The following is an 18,905-nucleotide window of genomic DNA, read 5'->3' as shown; positions in this document are numbered from 1 at the left end:
TCCCTGATAATTTGTCAGTTCTCTACAGAATCTCACCAAATTCCAGAAAAGTCCCTCAAAGTTCCACAAACAATCCACAAAAATCTCACAAAAATCCCTAACACTTCTTAAAACTCGACCAAATTCCAGAAACGCCCCATAAAATCAGCACAGTTTCCCACAAAATTCAAGAAAAAACACCACACAATTCCTAAAATCTTTTCAAAATACCACAAAATTCTTGAAAAGCCCCACCAAATTCCAGAAACATCCCACAAAATCTCCTCAATACCCAACAAAATCCCAGAAAAATCCCACAAAATTCCCTAAATTTTCTCAAAATATAACCAAAATTCCAGAAAAATCCCACCAAATCTCCACAAATTCCCACAGAATACATGAAAAATCCCTGATAATTCGTCAGTTCTCTACAGAATCTCACCAAATTCCAGAAAAGTCCCTCAAAGTTCCACAAACATCCCACAAATCTCCTCAATATCCAACAAAATTCAAGAAAAATCCCAAAATATGCTCTAAATCTTCTCAAAACACGGCCAAAATCCTCAAAAATCCCACCAAATCTCCACAAATTCCCACAAAATACATGAGAAATGCCTCAAGATCCCTAAATCGCCTCAATATCCCACAAAATCACACAAAAATCCCACAAAACCTCCACAAGTTTCCACAAAATCTAAGAAAAATTCCTCAAAATTCTTCAAGTCTCCTCAGAATCCCACACAATTCCAGAAAAAACACACAAAATTCCAGAGAAGTCCCACAAAACTCCCTAAATCATTTCAAAACCCTACCAATTCACAGGAATGTCCCACAAAATCTCCACCAATTCCCAGAACATCCCACAGAAATCCCACAAAAATCCCTAAATCTTCTGAAAACTCGACCAAATTCCAGAAACGCCCCATAAAATCAGCACAGTTTCTCACAAAATTCAAGAAAAAACACCACAAAATTCCCTAAATCTTTTCAAAATACCACAAAATTCTTGAAAAGCCCCACCAAATTCTTGAAACATCCCACAAAATGTCCTCAATATCCAACAAAATCCCAGAAAAATCACACAAAATTCCCTAAATTTTCTCAAAACATAACCAAAATTCCAGAAAAATCCCACCAAATCTCCACAAATTCCCACAGAATACGTGAAAAATCCCTGATAATTCGTCAGTTCTCTACAGAATCTCACCAAATTCCAGAAAAGTCCCTCAAAGTTCCACAAACATCCCACAAAATCTCTCCAGTATCCAACAAAATTCCAGGAAAAATCCCACAAAATTCCCTAAATCTTCTCAAAACACGACCAAATTCTAGAAAAATATCCCACCGAATCTCCACAAATTCCCACAGAATACGTGAAAAATCCCTGATAATTCGTCAGTTCTCTACAGAATCTCACCAAATACCAGAAAAGTCCCCCAAAGTTCCACAAGCCTCCCACAAAATCTCCCTAATATCCAACAAAATTCAAGGAAAAATCTCACACAATTCCCTAAATCTTCTGAGAACTTGACCAAATTCCAGAAACGCCCCATAAAATCAGCACAGTTTCCCACAAAATTCAAGAAAAAACACCACAAAATTCCCTAAATCTTCTCAAAACACGACCAAATTCCAGAAAAATCCCACCAAATCTCCACAAATTCCCACAGAATACATGAAAAATCCCTGATAATTCGTCAGTTCTCTACAGAATCTCACCAAATTCCAGAAAAGTCCCTCAAAGTTCCACAAACAATCCACAAAAATCTCACAAAAATCCCTAACACTTCTGAAAACTCGACCAAATTCCAGAAACGCCCCATAAAATCAGCACAGTTTCCCACAAAATTCAAGAAAAAACACCACAAAATTCCTAAAATCTTTTCAAAATACCACAAAATTCTTGAAAAGCCCCACCAAATTCCAGAAACATCCCACAAAATCTCCTCAATACCCAACAAAATCCCAGAAAAATCCCACAAAATTCCCTAAATTTTCTCAAAACATAACCAAAATTCCAGAAAAATCCCACCGAATCTCCACAAATTCCCAGAGAATACATGAAAAATCCCTGATAATTCTTCAGTTCTCTACAGAATCTCACCAAATTCCAGAAAAGTCCCTCAAAGTTCCACAAACATCCCACAAAATCTCTCCAGTATCCAACAAAATTCCAGGAAAAATCCCACAAAATTCCCTAAATCTTCTCAAAACACGACCAAATTCTAGAAAAATATCCCACCGAATCTCCACAAATTCCCACAGAACACGTGAAAAATCCCTGATAATTCGTCAGTTCTCTACAGAATCTCACCAAATACCAGAAAAGTCCCCCAAAGTTCCACAAGCCTCCCACAAAATCTCCCTAATATCCAACAAAATTCCAGGAAAAATCTCACACAATTCCCTAAATCTTCTGAGAACTTGACCAAATTCCAGAAACGCCCCATAAAATCAGCACAGTTTCCCACAAAATTCAAGAAAAAACACCACAAAATTCCCTAAATCTTCTCAAAACACGACCAAATTCTAGAAAAATATCCCACCGAATCTCCACAAATTCCCACAGAATACGTGAAAAATCCCTGATAATTCGTCAGTTCTCTACAGAATCTCACCAAATTCCAGAAAAGTCCCTCAAAGTTCCACAAACAATCCACAAAAATCTCACAAAAATCCCTAACACTTCTGAAAACTCGACCAAATTCCAGAAACGCCCCATAAAATCAGCACAGTTTCCCACAAAATTCAAGAAAAAACACCACAAAATTCCCAAAATCTTCTCAAAACACGACCAAATTCTTGAAAAGCCCCACCAAATTCCAGAAACATCCCACAAAATCTCCTCAATACCCAACAAAATCCCAGAAAAATCCCACAAAATTCCCTAAATCTTCTCAAAACATGGCCAAAATCCACAAAAATCCCACCGAATCTCCACAAATTCCCACAGAATACATGAAAAATCCCTGATAATTCGTCAGTTCTCTACAGAATCTCACCAAATTCCAGAAAAGTCCCTCAAAGTTCCACAAACATCCCACAAAATCTCCTCAATATCCAACAAAATTCAAGAAAAATCCCAAAATATGCTCTAAATCTTCTCAAAACACGGCCAAAATCCTCAAACTCCCACCAAATCTCCACAAATTCCCACAAAATACATGATAAATCCCTCAAGATCCCTAAATCGCCTCAATATCCCACAAAACCACACAAAAATCACCCAAAACCTCCACAAGTTTCCACAAAATCTAAGAAAAATTCCTCAAAATTCTTCAAGTCTCCTCAGAATCCCACACAATTCCAGAAAAAACACACAAAATTCCAGAGAAGTCCCACAAAACTCCCGAAATAATTTCAAAACCCTACCAATTCACAGGAATGTCCCACAAAATCTCCACCAATTCCCAGAACATCCCACAGAAATCCCACAAAAATCCCTAAATCTTCTGAAAACTCGACCAAATTCCAGAAACGCCCCATAAAATCAGCACAGTTTCTCACAAAATTCAAGAAAAAACACCACAAAATTCCCTAAATCTTTTCAAAATACCACAAAATTCTTGAAAAGCCCCACCAAATTCTTGAAACATCCCACAAAATGTACTCAATATCCAACAAAATCCCAGAAAAATCACACAAAATTCCCTAAATTTTCTCAAAACATAACCAAAATTCCAGAAAAATCCCACCAAATCTCCACAAATTCCCACAGAATATGTGAAAAATCCCTGATAATTCGTCAGTTCTCTACAGAATCTCACCAAATTCCAGAAAAGTCCCTCAAAGTTCCACAAACATCCCACAAAATCTCCTCAATATCCAACAAAATTCAAGAAAAATCCCACAAAATTCTCTAAATCTTCTCAAAACACGGCCAAAATCCACAAAAATCCCACCAAATCTCCACAAATTACCACAGAATACATGAAAAATCCCTGATAATTCGTCAGTTCTCTACAGAATCTCACCAAATTCCAGAAAAGTCCCTCAAAGTTCCACAAACATCCCACAAAATCTCTCCAGTATCCAACAAAATTCCAGGAAAAATCCCACAAAATTCCCTAAATCTTCTCAAAACACGACCAAATTCTAGAAAAATATCCCACCGAATATCCACAAATTCCCACAGAATACGTGAAAAATCCCTGATAATTCGTCAGTTCTCTACAGAATATCACCAAATACCAGAAAAGTCCCCCATAGTTCCGCAAGCATCCCACAAAATCTCCCTAATATCCAACAAAATTCCAGGAAAAATCTCACACAATTCCCTAAATCTTCTGAACACTTGACCAAATTCCAGAAGCGCCCCATAAAATCAGCACAGTTTCCCACAAAATTCAAGAAAAAACAACACAAATTTCCCTAAATCTTCTCAAAACACGACCAAATTCTAGAAAAATCCCACCAAATCTCCACAAATTCCCACAGAATACATGAAAAATCCCTGATAATTCATCAGTTCTCTACAGAATCTCACCAAATTCCAGAAAAGTCCCTCAAAGTTCCACAAACATCCCACAAAAATCTCACAAAAAATTCCTAAATCTTCTGAAAACTCGACCAAATTCCAGAAACGCCCCATAAAATCAGCACAGTTTCCCACAAAATTCAAGAAAAAACACCACAAAATTCCCTAAATCTTTTCAAAATACCACAAAATTCTTGAAAAGCCCCACCAAATTCCAGAAACATCCCACAAAATCTCCTCAATACCCAACAAAATCCCAGAAAAATCCCACAAAATTCCCTAAATTTTCTCAAAACATAACCAAAATTCCACAAAAATCCCACCGAATCTCCACAAATTCCCACAGAATACATGAAAAATCCCTGATAATTCGTCAGTTCTCTACAGAATCTCACCAAATTCCAGAAAAGTCCCTCAAAGTTCCACAAACATCCCACAAAATCTCCTCAATATCCAACAAAATTCAAGAAAAATCCCAAAATATGCTCTAAATCTTCTCAAAACACGGCCAAAATCCTCAAAAATCCCACCGAATCTCCACAAATTCCCACAGAATACGTGAGAAATGCCTCAAGATCCCTAAATCGCCTCAATATCCCACAAAATCCCACAAAAATCACCCAAAACCTCCACAAGTTTCCACAAAATCTAAGAAAAATTCCTCAAAATTCTTCAAGTCTCCTCAGAATCCCACACAATTCCAGAAAAAACACACAAAATTCCAGAGAAGTCCCACAAAACTCCCTAAATCATTTCAAAACCCTACCAATTCACAGGAATGTCCCACAAAATCTCCACCAATTCCCAGAACATCCCACAGAAATCCCACAAAAATCCCTAAATCTTCTGAAAACTCGACCAAATTCCAGAAACGCCCCATAAAATCAGCACAGTTTCTCACAAAATTCAAGAAAAAACACCACAAAATTCCCTAAATCTTTTCAAAATACCACAAAATTCTTGAAAAGCCCCACCAAATTCTTGAAACATCCCACAAAATGTCCTCAATATCCAACAAAATCCCAGAAAAATCACACAAAATTCCCTAAATTTTCTCAAAACATAACCAAAATTCCAGAAAAATCCCACCAAATCTCCACAAATTCCCACAGAATACATGAAAAATCCCTGATAATTCGTCAGTTCTCTACAGAATCTCACCAAATTCCAGAAAAGTCCCTCAAAGTTCCACAAACATCCCACAAAATCTCCCCAGTATCCAACAAAATTCCAGGAAAAATCCCACAAAATTCCCTAAATCTTCTCAAAACACGACCAAATTCTAGAAAAATATCCCACCGAATCTCCAGAAATTCCCACAGAATACATGAAAAATCCCTGATAATTCGTCAGTTCTCTACAGAATCTCACCAAATTCCAGAAAAGTCCCTCAAAGTTCCACAAACAATCCACAAAAATCTCACAAAAATCCCTAACACTTCTGAAAACTCGACCAAATTCCAGAAACGCCCCATAAAATCAGCACAGTTTCCCACAAAATTCAAGAAAAAACACCACAAAATTCCCTAAATCTTCTCAAAACACGACCAAATTCCAAAAAAATCCCACCAAATCTCCACAAATTCCCACAGAATACATGAAAAATCCCTGATAATTCGTCAGTTCTCTACAGAATCTCACCAAATTCCAGAAAAGTCCCTCAAAGTTCCACAAACAATCCACAAAAATCTCACAAAAATCCCTAACACTTCTGAAAACTCGAGCAAATTCCAGAAACGCCCCATAAAATCAGCAGAGTTTCCCACAAAATTCAAGAAAAAACACCACAAAATTCCCTAAATCTTTTCAAAATACCACAAAATTCTTGAAAAGCCCCACCAAATTCCCGAAACATCCCACAAAATGTCCTCAATACCCAACAAAATCCCAGAAAAATCCCACAAAATTCCCTAAATTTTCTCAAAACATAACCAAAATTCCAGAAAAATCCCACCGAATCTCCACAAATTCCCACAGAATACATGAAAAATCCCTGATAATTCGTCAGTTCTCTACAGAATCTCACCAAATTCCAGAAAAGTCCCTCAAAGTTCCACAAACATCCCACAAAATCTCCTCAATATCCAACAAAATTCAAGAAAAATCCCAAAATATGCTCTAAATCTTCTCAAAACACGGCCAAAATCCTCAAAAATCCCACCAAATCTCCACAAATTCCCACAAAATACATGAGAAATGCCTCAAGATCCCTAAATCGCCTCAATATCCCACGAAATCACACAAAAATCACCCAAAACCTCCACAAGTTTCCACAAAATCTAAGAAAAATTCCTCAAAATTCTTCAAGTCTCCTCAGAATCCCACACAATTCCAGAAAAAACACACAAAATTCCAGAGAAGTCCCACAAAACTCCCTAAATAATTTCAAAACCCTACCAATTCACAGGAATGTCCCACAAAATCTCCACCAATTCCCAGAACATCCCACAGAAATCCCACAAAAATCCCTAAATCTTCTGAAAACTCGACCAAATTCCAGAAACGCCCCATAAAATCAGCACAGTTTCCCACAAAATTCAAGAAAAAACACCACAAAATTCCCTAAATCTTCTCAAAACACGACCAAATTCCAGAAAAATCCCACCAAATCTCCACAAATTCCCACAGAATACGTGAAAAATCCCTGATAATTCGTCAGTTCTCTACAGAATCTCACCAAATTCCAGAAAAGTCCCTCAAAGTTCCACAAACATCCCACAAAATCTCCTCAATATCCAACAAAATTCAAGAAAAATCCCACAAAATTCCCTAAATCTTCTCAAAACACGGCCAAAATGCACAAAAATCCCACCAAGTCTCCACAAATTCCCACAGAATACATGAAAAATCCCTGATAATTCGTCAGTTCTCTACAGAATCTCACCAAATACCAGAAAAGTCCCCCAAAGTTCCACAAGCATCCCACAAAATCTCCCTAATATCCAACAAAATTGCAGGAAAAATCTCACACAATTCCCTAAATCTTCTAAACACTTGACCAAATTCCAGAAGCGCCCCATAAAATCAGCACAGTTTCCCACAAAATTCAAGAAAAAACAACACAAAATTCCCTAAATCTTCTCCAAATTCTACCAAATTCCTGAAAAATCCCACCAAATCTCCACAAATTCCCACAGAATACATGAAAAATCCCTGATAATTCATCAGTTCTCTACAGAATCTCACCAAATTCCAGAAAAGTCCCTCAAAGTTCCACAAACATCCCACAAAAATCTCACAAAAATCCCTAACACTTCTGAAAACTCGACCAAATTCCAGAAACGCCCCATAAAATCAGCACAGTTTCCCACAATATTCAAGAAAAAACACCACAAAATTCCCAAAATCTTTTCAAAATACCACAAAATTATTGAAAAGCCCCACCAAATTCCAGAAACATCCCGCAAAATCTCCTCAATACCCAACAAAATCCCAGAAAAATCCCACAAAATTCCCTAAATTTTCTCAAAACACAACCAAAATTCCAGAAAAATCCCACCGAATCTCCACAAATTCCCACAGAATACATGAAAAATCCCTGATAATTCGTCAGTTCTCTACAGAATCTCACCAAATTCCAGAAAAGTCCCTCAAAGTTCCACAAAACACCCACAAAATCTCCCCAGTATCCTACAAAATTCCAGGAAAAATCCCACAAAATTCCCTAAATCTTCCCAAAACACGACCAAATTCTAGAAAAGTATCCCACCGAATCTCCACAAATTCCCACAGAATACGTGAAAAATCCCTGATAATTCGTCAGTTCTCTACAGAATCTCACCAAATTCCAGAGAAGTCCCTCAAAGTTCCACAAACATCCCACAAAATGTCCTCAATATCCAACAAAATCCCAGAAAAATCACACAAAATTCCCTAAATCTTCTCAAAACACGGCCAAAATCCTCAAAAATCCCACCGAATCTCCACAAATTCCCACAGAATACGTGAAAAATCCCTGATAATTTGTCAGTTCTCTACAGAATCTCACCAAATTCCAGAAAAGTCCCTCAAAGTTCCACAAAACACCCACAAAATCTCCCCAGTATCCAACAAAATTCCAGGAAAAATCCCTCAAAATTCCCTAAATCTTCCCAAAACACGACCAAATTCTAGAAAAATATCCCACCAAATCTCCACAAATTCCCACAAAATACATGAGAAATCCCTCAAGATCCCTAAATGTCCTCAATATCCCACAAAATCACACAAAAATCACCCAAAACCTCCACAAGTTTCCACAAAATCTAAGAAAAATTCCTCAAAATTCTTCAAGTCTCCTCAGAATCCTACACAATTCCAGAAAAAACACACAAAATTCCAGAGAAGTCCCACAAAACTCCCTAAATCATTTCAAAACCCTACCAATTCACAGGAATGTCCCACAAAATCTCCACCAATTCCCAGAACATCCCACAAAAATCTCACAAAAATCCCTAACACTTCTGAAAACTCAACCAAATTCCAGAAACGCCCCATAAAATCAGCACAGTTTCCCACAAAATTCAAGAAAAAACACCACAAAATTCCCTAAATCTTTTCAAAATACCACAAAATTCTTGAAAAGCCCCACCAAATTCCCGAAACATCCCACAAAATGTCCTCAATACCCAACAAAACCCCAGAAAAATCACACAAAATTCCCTAAATCTTCTCAAAACACGGCCAAAATCCACAAAAATCCCACAGAATCTCCACAAATTCCCACAGAATACATGAAAAATCCCTGATAATTTGTCAGTTCTCTACAGAATCTCACCAAATTCCAGAAAAGTCCCTCAAAGTTCCACAAACATCCCACAAAATCTCCTCAATATCCCACAAAATTCAAGAAAAATCACACAAAATTCCCTAAATCTTCTCAAAACACGACCAAATTCTAGAAAAATATCCCACCAAATCTCCACAAATTCCCACAAAATACATGAAAAATCCCTCAAGATCCCTAAATCGCTTCAATATCACACAAAATTCCACAAAAATCCCACAAAACCTCCACAAGTTTCCACAAAATCTAAGAAAAATTCCTCAAAATTCTTCAAGTCTCCTCAAAACCACAGAATTCCAGAAAAACCCCACAAAATTCCAGAGAAGTCCCACAAAACTCCCTAAATCATTTCAAAACCCGACCAATTCACAGGAATGTCCCACAAAATCTCCACCAATTCCCAGAACATCCCATAAAAATCCCTAAATCTTCTGAAAACTAGACCAAATTCCAGAAACGCCCCATAAAATCAGCACAGTTTCCCACAAAATTCAAGAAAAAACACCACAAAATTCCCAAAATATTTTCAAAATACCACAAAATTCTTGAAAAGCCCCACCAAATTCCAGAAACATCCCACAAAATGTCCTCAATACCCAACAAAATCCCAGAAAAGTCACACAAAATTCCCTAAATCTTCTCAAAACTCTACCAAATTCCAGAAAAATCCCACCGAATCTCCACAAATTCCCACAGAATACATGACAAATCCCTGATAATTCGTCAGTTCTCTACAGAATCTCACCAAATTCCAGAAAAGTCCCTCAAAGTTCCACAAACATCCCACAAAATCTCCCAATATCCAACAAAATTCCAGGAAAAATCTCACAAAATTCCCTAAATCTTCTGAAAACTTGACCAAATTCCAGAAACGCCCCATAAAATCAGCACAGTTTCCTACAAAATTCAAGAAAAAACACCACAAAATTCCCTAAATCTTCTCAAAACACGACCAAATTCTAGAAAAATATCCCACCAAATCTCCACAAATTCCCACAAAATACATGAAAAATCCCTCAAGATCCCTAAATCGCTTCAATATCCCACAAAATCCCACAAAAATCCCACAAAACCTCCACAAGTTTCCACAAAATCTAAGAAAAATTCCTCAAAATTCTTCAAGTCTCCTCAGAAGGTTCTGGATGAGGGTAGAAATAATTAAAAAGCATCTTGAAAGTAACATCATATTTTTGTCAGCCATCTCTTCAGGGACTACTTTAAATCCCAGAATGTTCAAGAGCCATCATCACTGTACAAACAGAAGCTCCAACTGAACGAAACCAGAAGAAGTGGATATGGCAAATTCTCTGGTCCAAGTGGTGATATTAATCTGGTGAGGCTCTGGATTCCCATTTCAGACATACTATCACAGCTTAAATATAGGAAAAAATTGGGATTTTACTTTGCTGTGGTCTCTTTTTGTTTTGCAAAATATGTGATAGTTAATATATGAGTAAAATCTTGTATAAAAACAGGTTTGTTTTTTGGTTTTTTTTCTAACAAATAGCCAAATGCATATTACCTGCCTTGCTGGAAAATAATTGAGGTCTTCCTCTAAGAAATTTTTTCTCAGAGTGCCTTTCTTTGTGATTTGTGTTCTTATCTTAGGAAGATACAGGAGTTGCTCATTTTAATGCTGTCCAGCGGACTATTCCATGCTTTCTCAGCTGTTTGGATCTGCAGTTCAGGATTGGACCAAGAAAAATGGTGATGGGATGAAATTATTTTTATTCTTAAATGAGGACAATTCCATTTTTAAACATACACATGTGCTTCCAATGCTTTCAGTAGTCAAGGATGAAATTTTGAACAGACATGAATTCCTCAGTCTTTGTTTCTTTTTCCCTGAAGGATGGAATTTGGACTTTGCCCACCAGTGCAGTCCTTGCTATGGGCAGATGTTTCTTCTGTTCTTCTTACCAGCAGTAGGAGTGGTTGGACACTGAACCTCAAAGAAGAGGGAGCTAACATCCCTTACCTGGATAAGTCCCACAGGTAAGCACCTTGGAGAAGTTCTTCAACCAAAACCAGTTCCTGTAAGGCTTTCCAGCCCTTGACAGGAAATAAGCTGATTCCTGCAGGCTGCAACATGAAGACTTCCAGACTGAAGTGAGCATCCTGCTATAAGGAAGGATTTGGGAGTAGTGAGTCATCATTTGTATGGGAAATTAATCTGTGATTTTTATTTATTGTTTTTTTTCATTTGAAGTAACATCACATCATCATAGAGAGACATTGTCTGTCATTTCTGGTGTGGATACCTGAATAACTCAGCTAGACAGGTAGCATGATAAGGTAATACAATGCAGATATTGAAAGGAATTTTTTGGATGATTTTTTTGTTAGTTCAAGCTGCAGTCCCTGATTTATTCAGGCTTTGAAGTACCATGCAAGCCTTTCCCACAGAAGAAATTCTGTTTTATGTAAATAATGCACTGTGCAGTAAACTAGAAGAAAGCAGGGAGCATAGAGCATGAAGTTAGTGTTTCATGCAGGTGTTTGAAGGCAATGTGGGATTCCAGAGCTTAGTGTTTGAATTGCAACTTGAATTTCCTTCTTTGCTGTTATTTAGACTGCTCTGAAGTAGTCATGAGAAGCAAAAATGAAAGGCAATGTTGTTTGATGGGGACTGTGGTAGGGCTTTCTTGCCAGATTTGAAATGGCTTGAATTGATTAAAATCTCCAGGTGAGGGGAAGATTGTATCCATTCCTCTCTCTTATTAAAGCAAATTTTCCAAGAGGGATGTAAAATTGCAGTTGAGGGTTGGGGTGGTTTTTTCTTTTTTCCCTTCTTTCATGTGCAACCTAACAACTCCAATTTCACAGGCCTATTTAACATTTGATCCCTAAAAGTCAGTCCTTTGCTTTGTATTTTGGGCACTTGTTCATCTTGGGGAATTTGTCATCTTCTCAGGGCATTGAAGGTCAACCAAATGCTGCAGGTTTCATTCTTCCTTTCATATGGTCTATGTCCTGGGGTTTGACTCTTAAGCAGAGCTATTTTTTTATTTTGCAGCCTAGCAGTTGTACGGTGGGGCTGTGTGCAGGTGAATTCACTTGAGAACGATGGGTAAATCAGCTCCTGGGAAGATGTGCACTGCTTGGCCCCGATGCTTCAGCATGCTTGAGGTCAGCTTGGCTGTCTCTGACTGTCTAATAATAATGCAGAATGATAGAATTAAGTATTCATTGTAATTGGTGATCAATAAGATTTGTTTTCAGCTAAATCTGCGTGCTAGTTTCTAAAGCACTCCAGTCTGTTTCATCAATGACCTTTGTGGTTTTAGCTTAAGCTAAAAATCTAGTTTCTGCTGTTGTTATTTTCTGCCCTGTCGCTGTGAGAGGAAGGGATGATGGCTGGAGGTTTGGCAGTCAGCGAGGGCCTGGCCACCACTGCAGTTCTGTACACTCAGCCTTGGAGATGTGATCAGGAATGTGCTGTTAGTTGCCAGTTTTGTATTGCAAAGACTGAGCATGCTGCCATCACTGTGTTTGATGAGTGAGTTTTCATTGGTTTGGTCCAACTCCAAAGCAGCCTTAATTTGAAGGTGGAATTCTTTGTGGATGAGGCTGTGAAGAATATGGTGTTTATACTCCCATCCTACGGGCAGTACGGTAGAACAACTCCTAACTGATTTGGTAATAAAGACCTAGTTTTTCTTCACTAAACCTGCCCTAGCCAAATTCATCAGCTGGTGATAGCTATCTCTGGAGTGGGAGTTCTTTATTGAGTTGATTGACAATTTGATATACTTTGTCAAGCTGTGTTGTTTAGTTTCTGTTGATCCAGAGACACCTGAGGCTCCTTTTGCTTCCTAAGGGATTAAAGTAGCAAGCACTTAGAATGAGATATTGGGAAGATGGGTGCAGGAGACTTTGTAATTTACTATGGAAAAACATAATAATGATGATGAATATTTCAGGTGGAAATGATAGTATTTCACTATATACTATGTGAAATGCTTTTATGTGATTTTTTTTCATTTCTCTTTTATTTTTTAATCCTGGATAAATTAAATGAGGCTTTTGGGGAAAGCATGAGCTGGAATTTCTATTGAGGTTGATAACCTCTGATTCTGCTCTCGTTTGTCTGTCTGCTGGAACTTGTAGCAAACTAGCTATGTCCAAGTTTAATTGTGTAATAATTATCTTTCAAATCGAGCCTTTCTCACTTGGTGCTGATGTATTTGGGGGAGGGAGGGGAATGGAGAGTAAAGAGCTCCTTTCATGAATACAATTTTAATTTCATCTTGCTGATTCGAGCCTTTCCAAGATTCAAGTGAGCATTGGATCAGGTTGGAACTGAGGGGATGACTCATGACTCTGGCATAAAAACTACATTGCATTCCACATATTGGGAGTTTTCTGTTGCCCACAAGAAAGTTCAGGAAAAAAAAGAAAAATATAGAAATGGGTTTCAAATTTCCTGTGCTATTTTCAGTTGACTCCTCTTTCTGGAGGTGCCTTAGCAAGTGTAGGACATCTGAAAAACTTGGAACTGCAACTTTCTTGTTGAGGCTCTGATGAACATTGCTTCTGTCATCAAGTTCTTGTGTTCATACTTTGAACTTAGCTGAGTAATGTTGGTATCAGCAGACTCTGCTAAAGCCATGCCTTCCTAATTAATAATGCATTCTTAATAAAAAAAAAAATAAATCTATTTCTTCATGTATTTAATTACCTAGTGAGTGTAAGACTGAATGAAGTTAATACCGTGCAGATTTCAAGCAAAACGCTGCTTTTTAATGTGCTTCAGTATAGGCTATGCACAAGTCAATAGACATGATTTTTAAGCCTCAGTTACCTTTCATTACCCTGTGCATATTCAAATTCAGATTGATGAATGCTGAACCAAAAGCAGACATCATAGAGTTAATTGAAGTTCTTTAAATTCAGAGGCAAACTATTTTCATAGCTTTGTTTTGAGGGTGGGTTGCTTTTGATGTCTGGGGTTTTTTTGGCTAAGGCAATGGCAAACATTTATTTATCCTGCTCCCTCCCCATTTTCCACCATCGTTGTTGCCAGTGATGCCTGCAGTGCTCAGTGGTCAATGACCCTCAGCCAGGGTGAGCTGCAGGAGCCTTACAGACGGGCCTGTTCTTTCTCCCAGTGCTAGAACAAGTGCAACAGCACAGTGCCATTTTGCTAAAAGCTAATATTTTTCCCAGCAGCTTCTTCTCCAGGCAGAATGAAATGCTTTCTTCAAGAGCAACCACATCTTTTCTCTGCCTGAAAGGTTGTGTTTGTTTGGGGTTTTTTCTCTTGCCTTAGGTGAGAGATAAAAAAAAAATGAAGAGGAAAGCCCAAGGAAATGCCAAAAGTACCAAGTGGTAGTAATTTTGTGTGAGTGTCTCCATTTACACTTCAAACTTGCTCTTGGAGAACTTGGAGCTGCATTTAAAATGTATTTTGGTAGGTGGTCTGCTGCTGACTATCTGCATTTCTTCTTCCATTTCTTTTCTGTGCTTGTTTGGTATTGCTGCTGAATGTCCCCAAAGAGTAAAGTGGTGTGGAAGAGTTGAGGAAGCAGCTTTTGAAATTCTAAAGCTGATGTGTAGGTTTTGTTCCTCTTGGATTTTTAAAAGCAGGTATGTCATCCAAGTTAACTTTCTTCAGCAAGTAACAAGATTGTCGTCCTTCCACTGATGCTCTGTATTTTAACAGAGGTATTTGATGGTGCTGGAAAGGAGCAAGATGCAGAATGAGTTTGAGAGAAGTGATTTAAAGTGGGAGCACAGATGGTTGATTCCTAAAAATCAAAAAACGGATGTTTTGTTTCGTAGGAAAATGAAATCTAATCCTATTTGAGGGTCAACAGGATAAATACAAAGAACTAAATACAGATGTAGATACATATATACATATATGCGTATATATATATATATATATATATATATATATATGTATAACCCCGCCCCCCGAAATCTATGAAGCAGGACTGATTGGTGCCATAGCCCAGGCAGCCTGTGGATCTAATTGCCTGCCTGTATTCAGCCCTTGCCTGGATGCCAGGGGAGACGTCTCTGGATTTGTCTCCAGACAGCTTTCCAGGGATGATCCTGCTCCTTTCCTGGTGCCCCAGAGTGCTGCAAGCCCCCCGTCCTGGGGCCATGGTGATGCCTGCCGGGGCCTTTAGGGTCCCCCCTAAAGGGCAGACAGGGTTTGACTGCAAGCTTCCTTGGAAGGTGGAGGCAGGTGAATATTGGCCACCTTCTTCTTTCCCGCTGCCCTCCGTGCTCTTGCAAAGCCTGCTGGGGCACTGGGGCTCTCCATTGCAGGCAGTCTGGAGCTGCCATGCAAAGCCATCTCTCAAGGAGTCCCCAGGTCTCAGGTGCAACCTCAAGAAAATGACACAGCAACGTGTAGAAAACGTGAACTTTATTCACTTGACTACTTCTAAAATCTACAATCCAACGTTACTAGAAGACTATGGGGTAAGAATCTTAAGGCTAAGAAACTTCAATGCTTCAACTGTTTAGAACTGAACACTAAGGGAAAGGTCAACTTCTTGGGGGAAACGTGGTGGGGAATCGAACAACAACAGGGGTGTGGCTAACTTGTAAGGTGGGGAACGTCGCAGTGCCTGGGCTGGGCACTGGTCACCCGTTCCCCGTAAGGTTCTGTAGCTGGAGCGCGACGCTGGAGGTCAGAGCTGTGGGGAGGTGCGGAGTCTCCTGTCACTGCCCTCTTTTGCCGCCGTCTTGGTGGTTGGCCTCCTCGGCTGAGAGCTGTAGCGAAGGTGCAGCCGCATCAGGTCACGGTTTTGCCTGAGCAGCTGCATCAACTTGGTGGGACAGCCGAGTCTTCGATGGCGGCGGGGCCCCGCACGGCCCGAAGGGCTCTGGAGATTCCGCTGCAAGGCAAAGCACAGGGATCCCCATGGAAGAGGCAGAGAGGCAGAGCGGGGCCGGCACCTGTGGGGCTGCCTTTGGCCTGGGAGACAGAGACTCGGGCCCAGTTGGGCTGGGCTGGCCCGGGGAAGAGGCTGCAGCAGGCAGAGCTCTGCCGCCTCTGCTTGGTGCTGTCCATGGAGCTCAGCCCCTGGGCCACATTCCCCAGCCAGGAGCTCAGGCCCCTTCTGCCGCAGGGCATTGGCCAAAGGGTGCCCAAGAGGCCCTCAAGGTCTGCCCCATCCCACCTGCCCCTGACCCCCCACCCCCTGCCTCACCTCTCCCCAGCGTCTCTGAAATCTTCTTCCAAGGGCCCATCCCATGGCCATTCCTATGAGGAGCACGTCAATGAGCAGGAGTGTCCTGGACGCCCACCAGAGGAGCGCAGAGTCCTTCTCCTCCAGGTCGAAATCCTCCGGAACCAGAGGAGAGGCACCCGTGCTCCTCTCGGGTTTGCTCACAGGGTCGAGGGGATGGGCCAAGAGCAGCAGCACGTAAAGCTGCAGCAGCGCGGAGGAGCCGTGAGCAGCCATAGTGCTCTGCCAGCAGCACCGAGGCTCTGGGCGTCTCTCTGCGAGCAGCTGTGCCTGGGCACTGGGGCGCAGCAACAGCTGGGGACAGTTGCCAGCCAGCGTGCCGTCCCCAGAGGCTGTGATGTCACAGGAGCACAGAACGCCCTGGCTGCAGAGAGCCCTGAGAGAATGTTGAGTCCAAGCTGGGAGCCATGGCGGCAAGCATGGCCAGCAGAGCGGGGCCCGAGCGCTGCGGCCTGGCTTGCCTTGCACCCGTGCCACAATGATGACTCCAGCAGCCCCTGTCAGGCCATTGCAGTATCTGATGGCCCACGCTGGGCACAAGTTCTTCCCAATGGCCAGCGTAAACCTCCCTTGGCCCAGCTTCCAAGCCTTGTTGGCATCTGCTCTCTCTTGTCCTTGCCCACCTGGCTGGCGCTGCCGTGTTGCTCGCTGGCCTGTCTGTGGGAGAAGAGGCTGTGCCAATGAGTGCTGCTCAACTTGGAGGCCATTCAAAGGAGGATTTGATTGGGCCTGCTGTGGGAAGAAGGAATATGCGTGCACATGGCCACTTCCCATAGGTTTTACCCCAGATTTTCATGAGCAGCTGTCCTAGTGAAAGTCAAGTCTGTTTTAGTGAGTATTTGAGGGCTTCCAGAGCACAGTGCCATCTCAGGGGAATTCTGCTGGTTGAGTTCTACTGAGGCTTTTGAGATGAGTTGCAAATCCTGAAAATGTTCTCCTTGCCCAGGTAGTAATTTCACAGTTTAGACTCTGGGGATATTGATTGCTCAGTGTTGAGGACCTCATGTAACTTTCAGCCCCAGAAACTTTCAACCTCCAGTGATTGTCCTTGAGACAAAACCATTTGAAATCTTTTTTTCTGTGGACAGGAATTGCTTCGGTGTTACTTCACATCATCCATTAAAAATTTGATGCCTGGAACAAATCCCGAGTGCTGTGTGATTTCCTTGGTCGTGTTCTTTGGAATGGCTTCCCCCTCATTTTGTGAAGCTGGCCCCAGAAAGGTCATAGATGGGTGAGAAGTTCTGAAAGGCCAAGTGGTGCAGATCTTTGCCTCCTGTTTCGAGGTCTGCGGTGAGCTGTGAGTCCAAGAGCTGATCTGACGTGATGGTGAAAACACAGTTGTCGTGGTTTTAAAGCAGTAACTGAAAAAATACTAGAAAACTTACTTATTTCTTGCTGTGAGATATGGATTAGAGCAAGAGCAAAACAGGCTTAAAACTTAAAAGGAATAAAGAAAGTTTATTCACAAAACTACAAGAATAAGAACACCAGAATAAACTTTCAGAAAACCCTTTTATCCCGCACTACCCAGCATTCCCTTGTTCACATGACAAGATAGAAACAAAAGACTTTGGAACTTTGGTGTTTAAAACAGTCCCAATTCTTGCTAGAGTCTCTTTATCAGTGTTTGTATAGAAACAGAAATCTTCTTCTGCTAATCTATGGAGTTTCTCACAAGAAAAATATTTCTGTTATAGTTTTCTATTTGTTTGATGCCAGCTGCCCGGAAATCTGCCATGAGTTCACTCCTCCCATTTCACATCACTCTGAGGTGTGTATGGGCCATGAGTCCTCTTCATCTGTCTCTGTGAGCTTCGCAGGAAAACAGTTTTCTCATTGCCCTCAAGGCCTCAAATCTTCACTCCACTCTGTTCCAGCGCCTCACTGTATCACAATTACTCTACTTTTTACTCAAAATCCACACTTTGAACACTCCATGCTTCCCAATATACTCTGTCATGAATTAAAGGAGTTTTTTTCAGAACATGGTTGTCCATCTCCATAGCTTTAAGAGAAAAATATTTCAGCTTATAAAGCATCTCCTTATTCTCTCTTCCCTATCTAAAACTTAAGCCTTGTTTTTGTCCTATATTTTTCTAATACTAAAAAAAAAAAAAATCTGTGTTTTTCTAAAAGTGAAAAAAAAAAATAAAAAAAATAAAGTAAAGAGTAGAAACAGAATAATATTTCTGAGAGGCAGGACATTTTTTAGTTTGTGTTGTCCGATGGAACAACAGTCACTTGAAGAAATTCCATATAGTAGAACATGTCACATTTGTCAATTTTAACCTGAAATTTATTAACAGGAATGTCTGTACTACGAACATGTGTTAAGTATAGGAATATATTGCATGTTTTCCTACTTGTAAGAAGTAAATTTCTGTCTTTACAAGCTAACACCATTAATTTCAGCTCTTAGTTATTCCCATTGCATATTCTTTTAAACAGACTTAATCAGACAAATTTTGTGTTA

The 18,905-nt window shown here is 40.1% G+C and overlaps 1 protein-coding gene across 1 annotated transcript in view; it reads left to right on the top strand.

Moving 5' to 3' along the window:
- The window catches only part of LOC147653218 (uncharacterized), a 743,504-nt gene extending 724,954 nt beyond the window's left edge, over positions 1 to 18,550 (top strand). Inside the window, exon 2 of the mRNA XM_086890170.1 lies at positions 17,376 to 18,550. The gene's annotated coding sequence lies outside the window, so the exon portion shown is untranslated. The remainder of the gene's footprint in view (positions 1 to 17,375) is intronic.
- Positions 18,551 to 18,905: the final 355 nt, after the last annotated feature.

The sequence above is a fragment of the Cyanistes caeruleus genome, chromosome 5 (genome assembly GCF_971803275.1).
Source record: "Cyanistes caeruleus chromosome 5, bCyaCae1.hap1.1, whole genome shotgun sequence".
In the NCBI taxonomy this organism is placed as follows: Eukaryota; Metazoa; Chordata; class Aves; order Passeriformes; family Paridae; genus Cyanistes; species Cyanistes caeruleus.
This window is presented reverse-complemented; position numbering and strand designations above follow the sequence as displayed.